Consider the following 9,315-nt stretch of genomic DNA (forward strand, 5'->3'; position numbering starts at 1 on the left):
AAAAGGGGGCGTTTAGCTGATATTTCCTCTACTACATACATTTCATAATGAGATACGCTTGTGTGCCATTTGGGGGCACTTTTGCTACATGTTAAAACGTTCATTTTGCACCATGCAAACTGATGTTTGTGAAAGTCAAATCTCAGTGGTGTCTATGGACCAGTACAGCTTACTGAATGATTCTAGTGTATGTTGATGCAAACTCGACAAGCTGTAATGCAGGTTGAGGCTTAAGCAGACACATCTGTATTACGTGTTGTGCTCCCACTCCACACAAACAAAATATATGCATAAAATGCCAATAAATGTTATAAAACAGTACAACCTGTTCAGTATCACAAATGTACTGATTCAAATTAGTACCAATTTTCAAATATGATTTATTTTAATTTGAACAGGACATTTGCTGTTAACTTAAAAGCAATATATTTAGACAGACTATACTGAAACTATAGGCACCATTGTACAAACTTGTGTATATGTGATGCAATTTTTAATTAAGTACAATCAAAGCAGCAACAAGTAATTTTTCCACCAGAAAAAAAGGGAAATATTTATGAAAATATTTAGTTTTAGATTTCTTTTTCTATATGACACAATAATAATTGGGAGAGGCACCACAGGGAGTGTCGCTTTCACACAGCTCCCAGTTTCTGAGGTTGCAGGTTCAATCCCCAACTCCTGTTTGTGAGGGGTTTGATGTGTTCTCGTGTCTGTGTGTATACAAGTAAATCTGTCTCATCAGACTTTGAAATATTACCACCTTTGATTTGTTGCACTGATTTTTTTTTTTGGCACTGAAATTATGCATCTGAATTTTGTTGCTTTTTAATTTAAGTCTTCAGATTTCCAATTGCTCTGCAGTTATGCATCTGAATATAATTGCTCTTGAATTGAACTCGTGAATTTTCAAGAACACGTTTTCACTGTTATTATTCAAGGTAAATAAATTTGATTAAAAAAAATTAAAGTTTAAAACAATTCTAACAATATATTTAAAAGTTGCTCAAATTCGATAGACCAAATTCAGATGTGAAAAAACTCAGAGTACACATCCGAGATACAAAGGATAAGTAATCGATTCATTAGGTGTCTCTTTCACCTTAAATGGTGCACTAGTTGCATTCTGAAGCCGCTAGATGGCAAAATACGAACACAACTTCCATACCATGGAAAAACTACACGTTTAGCTTCCTTCTGCAGATCTTTTTAATTTCAAAGTGTCACAAAAATCTGAAAGTCTCACTAAAGACACAATATAACAGACTATTGATATCCTATAAAAATAAATCTCAATTGCTTATCCTTTGTATCCCAGAATTTTTTCACTCGTATTTTGTCATCTCAATTTGGTCTATTGAATTTGAGCAACTTTGAAATATATTGTTAGAAATTTAAGCTTGATTTTTTTTTCTTGACCATTTATTAACCTTCAATAATAACAGTGAAAACGTGTTCTTGAAAAATTCACGAGTTCAATTCAAGAGCAATTATATTCAGATGCATAATTATGAAGCAAAATATTCAGAGGTGGAAATCAGAAGACTTAAATTCAAAAGCAACAAAATTCAGTTGCATAATTTCAGTGCAAACAAATTCAAAGGTGGTAATATTTCAAAGTCTGATGAGACAGATTTGCTTCCATATGTGTGTTTCCTCTGGGTGCTCTGGTATTCTCACACAGCCCAAAAACAGATTAGTAAATGGACTGGCTATGCAAAAATGTTTGACTGGATTAATGTGTGATGCACTGGTGTGTTTCTTGCAAACAATGATTCCAAGAAAGACCCTGACCCACTGCAACCCTGAACAGGTAAATGAGTTATAGAAAATGAATGAATAAAGATAGTATTCTGTTGATCCTGTAGGAAATTGCAAAGTGCAATACTTCATAGTCCTTAAATGAACCAGCCTGTGGCTCAGGCCACTGCTTAATTCCTTTTTACTTGCAAGATAAAAGCTTTTACCACCTGTCTCATAAAGCCAATTTATTGAAAAAAAAGTAATAAAACTTCTAGGAAGATTCATCACAATTTTTACCTATCCAGACTGTTTGCATACTTTAAACCGATCTAATGTGTTTATGAAGCCCCAGTGTCTAAAAATGTGTCTTGATCTGGTATGCCAGGCTTCCTCTTTCAGCTCATAGCAGAAAAAGGGCAATTTGGGGGTTGCATGAGTTCAGCAAGTGCATGGTAGATGACTTTTAGAAATGTGACTTCTACAATGAAAATCTGAATAAAAATGTGATTGTCATTCTCACAAGGAATGTACAATCAAAACAATGATCCTAGGAAAAAAAACTAAATTATTTTTTAAAATTAAGTAAGTGGAAACTGTCACCTGGTCAGGTATGTTTGTATGTATGAATTCCTAGAAGAAGAACACTACTTTAGTAAAGAAGACTGGAAAATATATATCTGTAATGAATAGCAGAATATCTCTTCAATAATTCATTTTATATTGGTGTCAGCCAGGTGACCAAAAGTGTTTCTTCTATGGAACTCCTCAAAGAACAATTAGTAGCACCATTTAAGAATGTAGGTGTCAGCCAACATACTTTAACACAACGTGTATTTGTGCACTAAGGGCAACATCCATCAAGAATATTTAATCAAGCAATTAAGAAGAAAGTGACATGCCCAGTTGTAAATAATTAATGGAATAAAGTGAATGCTGGAAAAATATATTAATTTCTTTATTTACAATTTAGGGTGGCACAGTGGTGTAGTAGGTAGTGTCACAGTCACACAACTCCAGGTATCTGAGGTTGGGGGTTTGAGTCCCACTCCGGAGTTTGGTGTGTTCTCCCTGTGTCCACGTGGGTTTCCTCCTAGTTTGGAAACATAACAGAGATCAAGATATAATATCTGCATCTGTGTGACATGCTGGAAAAAGCAAGTGTGAAGGCCCCACCTTGAAGCATATAGAATGCAAATATTTGATGTCAGATAACACAGGACACATTCAAGGGTCTTTTAAAGTCCATGGCTTGGTTGATCAGAACTGTTTCAGCAGAATAGGATTACAGGACCTACACAATATTATGCCATTTTTAATGGAGGGGAGGTAGCGATGTCAGGCTATTAAAATTAGTCCCAAAGAATCACAATGCATTAGATCACATTAGACGCTCCTATATTTTTGATCCATCTTATAGATGCAAAATCTGACAGTAGCTCATCTGTTTTTGCACGGGACTGAGTATTTTGGTTTGGTGGACTATTATTCTCAGTCCAACAGTGATGCTGGAACATGTAAAACTCTAGCAGCACTGCTGTGTCTGATTCACTCCTATCAGTGCAACCCACACTAACACATCACAGTTGTCACTGCGCTGCTAATAATGATCTGCTACCCAAAAACACCTGCTCTGTGGTGGTCCTGATCATTGAAGGGTGAAATGGGGCTAAAAACATATGCAAATCAATAAGTGAAACACTGTCTGTAAACTGTAGAACTAGAAAGTGCACTTATATTGTAAGTGGAACTGATAAAATGGACAGTCTAGAAATGAGAGGTTTGTAATGTTATGGATTATGTGTGTATATATTTTGTCTTTGTTTAACCATCAGTTCTACAATTCTGAAGCCAACCTTCCCCTTAGGGTGATGTCTTTTTTATCATAGAGAGGTGGTAGGTGCAGCAGAATGTTTTTAAGCAGCAGCCTTAAAATTTTCTCTTTAGAGCTACACTTTTGTCTCTGTTACGCTCTAACTCTGAGCTGCTCTGAACATTGCCTTGGGCTAGCAAGGGGAGACATCACAGCTCGGTTTTGTTTTCACTGCGAGGCATTGTCAAGTTTAAATGTCTTCTTCACATAGATCATCTCTATATCCATATCCTCCATATCACTCGCCTTTCCTTGCAGTTGGTTACTGGTTGGCAGGTGGGACTGTGGAGAATTCAATATGAATAGGTTTAAAAAGCTCTCTAGCTGTGTTTGATTTTACAGTATTTCCTAGGGGTCATAGGCTATCTGATGATTTGCTCATTTGACAGGATATTGAGTTATCCGGCTGTGCATGTGTGCTGGAACACTGCTGAGCTGCAGTGAGTGGGAAGTGTGTGGTTTCAGAATGATTGCATGTCAGTGAAGCAGACTGACCTTTTTCTCTTAGAAGTGTGTTCAAGTTGCCTCCCTCTGCCTGCCAGCCATGTTCAGAATCTTGAACCAGGATGCTATATAATATACCCCATTATACCAATATATGGATATGCACCCCCCACCCCACCCCAATATGCTTAGGTAAAAATAGAAAAATTTAATTGATCTTCCTTTCCCAAGGCATTATGTTACGAAACACCTCTAAAAATGTTGCTCTTCTATTACATTTTTCTCGAATTTTCTCTTTCACCTTAAATGATGCAGGAGCTAGAATGTAACTGCTTCACCCTTTACAGTGAAAAAGCTAATTTAAATAAGAAGCTTATGGGGTCTTCCCAACTTTTGGCCTTTTTTTATTTAATAACCTTGGGGGTGGGTGTTGTAATTACTCATTTCCCAAATTCCTGTTAACATTTCCCCATTCCACCTTAAATTAGGCCATATTCGTGGCCTTGCACCATTTAATGTGGACAGGACAATTCAAATAAAGCTTCCTAAGTTTTTGGCATTCTATATTTAAGTAACTTAAGCGAGACCTTTCCATTATTTCCCAGCTTCATGTTAAAAAAATCTGTGAGTAGGTTTGGTCCCCCAGTGTTCAGTTCATGGCTACGGTGTTGTGTTATAATGTAATTCATGTTTGATTTGATAATCTGCACAAGTTTAGTGTTTCAGTGCTGGCAGTATTAAGTTATGAATATTCATGCCAGACTAGACCACAGATCCATCTGCTAATGAAATGGTGATAGAGAGTGCAAGAGTTAAATTGACACATATATAGAGCAAACTAAAGCTAAATTAAGGTCTTAAACCTAGACATCAACTATTACATTATATTAATCATTAGATTACAGACCAGTTGAAAAACATATTTATTAGCAAAAACACTATCATATTGTATCTATATCCAAAGATAACTGGGCTCCATTTGCTGAATATAATTGATATATTAAACATTATTTACATTTGAAACACTCATATAACCAGTAAGTATTTAATCATCATTGAAAAAAATGTTTATTATATAAATAAAAAAATAATAATAATTGCGCTAGTGCCCTCTATTGACTAGCCAACCATGCCAACACTGCCAGATACAAGTCAAAATTATGCCACAGAGCTTATACTTTATATATACTTTATAAAGCTTCAAAAAACAAAAAACAATGTAAAGTTATTTCTTAAGCCTGCTTAACCAAAATCAAATCAAAGAGAATCTATGAATGTTGCAGAATTCATTATTACTGTGATAGTACTATTGTTACTAATTAACCACTGAGAGTCTTGGCTTATTTTAAATGATCTAAATTTAAGCATGTGTGTATGTGAAAATATGTTTCAATTTGCTTTGGATTAAAGCAAGCTGTGCAACATGCCATGATGTCAGTTTGCGTCGCCTCAGAGGGCCAAATTTTTACAGGTCCATTGAACTGAATTAACATACATTTATTTTTACCTAAGAGCCATGACACTGGTTCTTCAATCTATGGCAATCCATAATGCAAGACAGTTCATTCACTCTATTGCAGTTGTTGCTCTGAGTGAATCTGAAGGAAAGAATGAAACAGGCATGTCTGCCATCTCAGAGACATGCAAAAGAAATCTGAAAAACGAATTGCAGATTCAACAGTTTGGACACTGGGAAGACTCAGGAGTCTATCCAAGAATGCACCACTGATGTCAGAAATTGGGTGACCTGTATCTGTGAGGAGAGTAAGGCATTAGCTATGCATGATGGCGATAGGGATAATTTTCCAGAGTTTATCCCACATTAATTAGATTACACTCTTTAGCATAGTTTGACAATATAGTGTTTGTCTAATGCTAAGAAGGGGAAAGAAGATTTTTCAATATTCAAGTTTCACTCATGTGAGTTGGATTATTTCAGCAATTCTCAAAGTGATAAAGCTTATTCAGTAAAAAGCACACACTAAAACTGGATTAATTAATAGCCCCTAAACATGCTAAAAGAACATTAGATAGGAGACCAGAAAAATGTAGCTTGCCTGGAACCAAAATATGCTTTTATTCCAAACTTTTATTTTGAAAATGCGCCAAAGTGATTAACGCGATCACTGGCCTCCGATTCACCATCAGAGTCTGGTTTATAAAGTTAGCGTTTACCAGCTCTGGGCTTGAGGTCAGTAACGAGAGCACAACAGATATCAATGGCGTCTAATTACAGTTTTAAAAGCGGTTTGTATATGGCTGTTAGGGCAACAGATGAGTATCTGAGAGTTAGTTAACTGTAATATGAGCTGTGTTCAGATTGTGAGAAAGCGCTCTAAACATGCAGCAAGTTAATGTTAGTCTCTGTCCTTGTCCCAGACAAGGTATGTAAGTAAACTACATTGTAGTATGTAAAGTTCCATAGTGTGTTGTTTTGTCTCACTCTCTAAAGTTAATGTTAATCAAATGCTGTTCCATATCATTATAAATGATTCTACATAGGAATCAGCTTATAGCCTTCTAATATTTTGGGAATGGGACTTTGACTCAGCAAATATGTCACCCCCAATATCAAACTCACTCCTACGTCCTTGCACCTGCCTTTGCTCATTTTTGCAAAGATTGAAAAGTGAGAAATTGAAGCACAGTTTAAGTATTGGGCCAATTTCCTGTATTTTTAAATATTTGAACACTGATGTTAATGTTGTACCTGGTGTTATAATGTTAAGCTACTCATTTAGAGATAGAAGTGTTACCACAATACATTCGAAAATTATAAACTTGCATGTGCATTTTATTACCATTTTTTAAGGTAATACAGGACAGGTTGGGTGCGGAAATTTCCTTTCATCTGAGGTGGGGAATGATAGAAAACGTTTAGAACTGCTGGATTCAACACCACTGCATATTATGTCCTTACAACACTACAATCCAAACATGAAAACTTGCCAATTTGTTTGGACCATTTTGTCAACAGACACCTTGGGTTCACTGAAGGGAACTTGCAGCTTTCCTCTAGTCAAACCTGCCAACAATGAGAAAAGTATCCCAGAAACTGTTAAATGTGAAGAATCTTCAGGCATAGAAGATCAAAACCCACTGATCCAAGAGATTCCACACAGCAAACAAATATAATATTCTAGAGATGACATACTGACACAAGAGCCACCTGTGGAAAATTGGATAGGACTTGCTCTGCCACAGAATTTAAAAACCATGCTTACCTTCTGCCTTGTCCAGAGTGGCTACATAGGGACTTTATTCCTAAAACAACAAGGAACCCCAATTGATGTACTGAAGAATGGCAATTACACAGCTAAACAGTCTATTCAAGTAGAAATTACAGTGTCCAAAAGTGTATTATATTTGATTCTCCAAATTATGCTTCCTCTGCTGTGATATATCACTCTGTGCTGCTTCCTGCTTCCTTGTAGTTCAGATGTTTTGTTGCTTAGCTCTGCTATCTTTTATTTCTTTACTTTATTTTATTTTCAAAAGTTTCTTGTTTTTCTGTGACAGAGTATCTGAGCTTTTTATAAACACAACTGTCAGCAACATTATGATGCCACAACTGGACATTTTATTTTTGTTTTTGATACTTTTTAAAGCACTCCTTTTTTCTCCTTTTTTTCCTTTTTTCTAGGAACCAGGACAGTTTCATTAGGCTACAGCAGAAGAAACTTTTAAAATGGCTCATTTGTTTTCAACATGTCCTTTCAGAATTGTTACGGACTTCTACAAAGAATGAATTTTGGAAAGGGATTTTCGGATCCTGCTATCAGAGTTTAAGGACTCGTATTTTGGCCCTGTGCAAGGAGTAAAAGTGTGTGGGAGTATGGGCAGCAGATATTGGGTGGAGGACTTAACAGAGCAGCGGACAGTGGAGATTGGACAATGGAGATTTGTTAATTGAGATTTGTTACTGGCTGAGTACACGACATTGAAGCGGATTTTTGTACATGTTTGAAAGAATGACACACAAACCAAGAAGGGTCTTAAACATCTGACAGAAAACCTCATTTTCTGTGTGCAATTTATCCACTCCCCTTGATTGTGGCACATCAGCACCAATATCCAGGAACTCTACTGTAGAAGATGATGAATCCATTTCCGAGCCAGAACATCCTCTCCCCACTGAGGACAACCTGAGGGAGCAGCAGACACTGGACATGAGTGGCACCAATCGATTCTATCAGCTGACTATAGCACCAGACATACTCCAAGTTGTAAACACCTCGCTTGTGTCTGGGGTTTTTCTGAGCTCCCTAAAAACTCCAGTTGTGAAGCCTCTTCTAAAAAAGAAAAAATTAGAATGATCTCAAGATAACTACAGGTTATCAATGGCAAAATCATTGAGAAAACTGTTTTTAAGCAAATCACTAGATTCCTGTCCATAAACAGCAGCTTAGAAAAATTCCAGTCTGGGTTTAGGGCTAATCACAGCACTGAGACAGCTCTAATTAAGGTCATTAACGACATTCACTTAAATACAGAGGCTGGAAAGGTATCTCTTATATTACTGCTTGATCTTCATGCTGCCTTTGATACCACTGATCATAAAATTCTTATATATAGACCCGTAAACTGGGTTGGACTCTCAGAAACAGTCCTAAGGTTTTTGTTTTTTTCATAGCTGGAAGGCAGGACCTACTTTGTAGAAATAGACAATAATATTTCTGCCAGTAACCTGTGGTGTCCCCCAGGGTTCTGAGTAAAACCAGTGAGCTCCCTCAAGACCTTCACAACGTTAGTGTGGCAAAACATACAGATGGCATTGCAGGATTGGTTACAGAATAATTTCTAAACTACTGACAGTTCCAGTGAGCATTTCAAGATAAACCAGCCACGACCAGGCGCTCCCTGAAATATTCATTTATTCATTGTCTGTAACCGTGTATCCAGTTCAGGGTTGTGGTGGCCCCAGGGCGCAAGGCGGGAACACATCCTGGAGGGGGCACCAATCCTTCACAGGGCAACACACACTCACACATTCACCCACACACTCACACCTACAGACACTTTTGAGTCGCTGATCCACCAAATTACGTGTGTTTTTGGACTGTGGGAGAAAACCGGCGCAGACACAGGGTGAACACACCAAACTCCTCACAGACAGTCATCCGGATCGGCACTTGAACTCCCAACCCAGTTCCCTGGAGCTGTGTGAGAGCGATACTACCTGTTGTGCCACCTTGCCCCCCCTAGATTTCAGACAGAGGAGTGAAAAGAATTATCAGAAGAGTTGTCCAAGAGCCAAG

Source organism: Hoplias malabaricus, chromosome 18 (genome assembly GCF_029633855.1).
Source record: "Hoplias malabaricus isolate fHopMal1 chromosome 18, fHopMal1.hap1, whole genome shotgun sequence".
Taxonomy (NCBI): domain Eukaryota; kingdom Metazoa; phylum Chordata; class Actinopteri; order Characiformes; family Erythrinidae; genus Hoplias; species Hoplias malabaricus.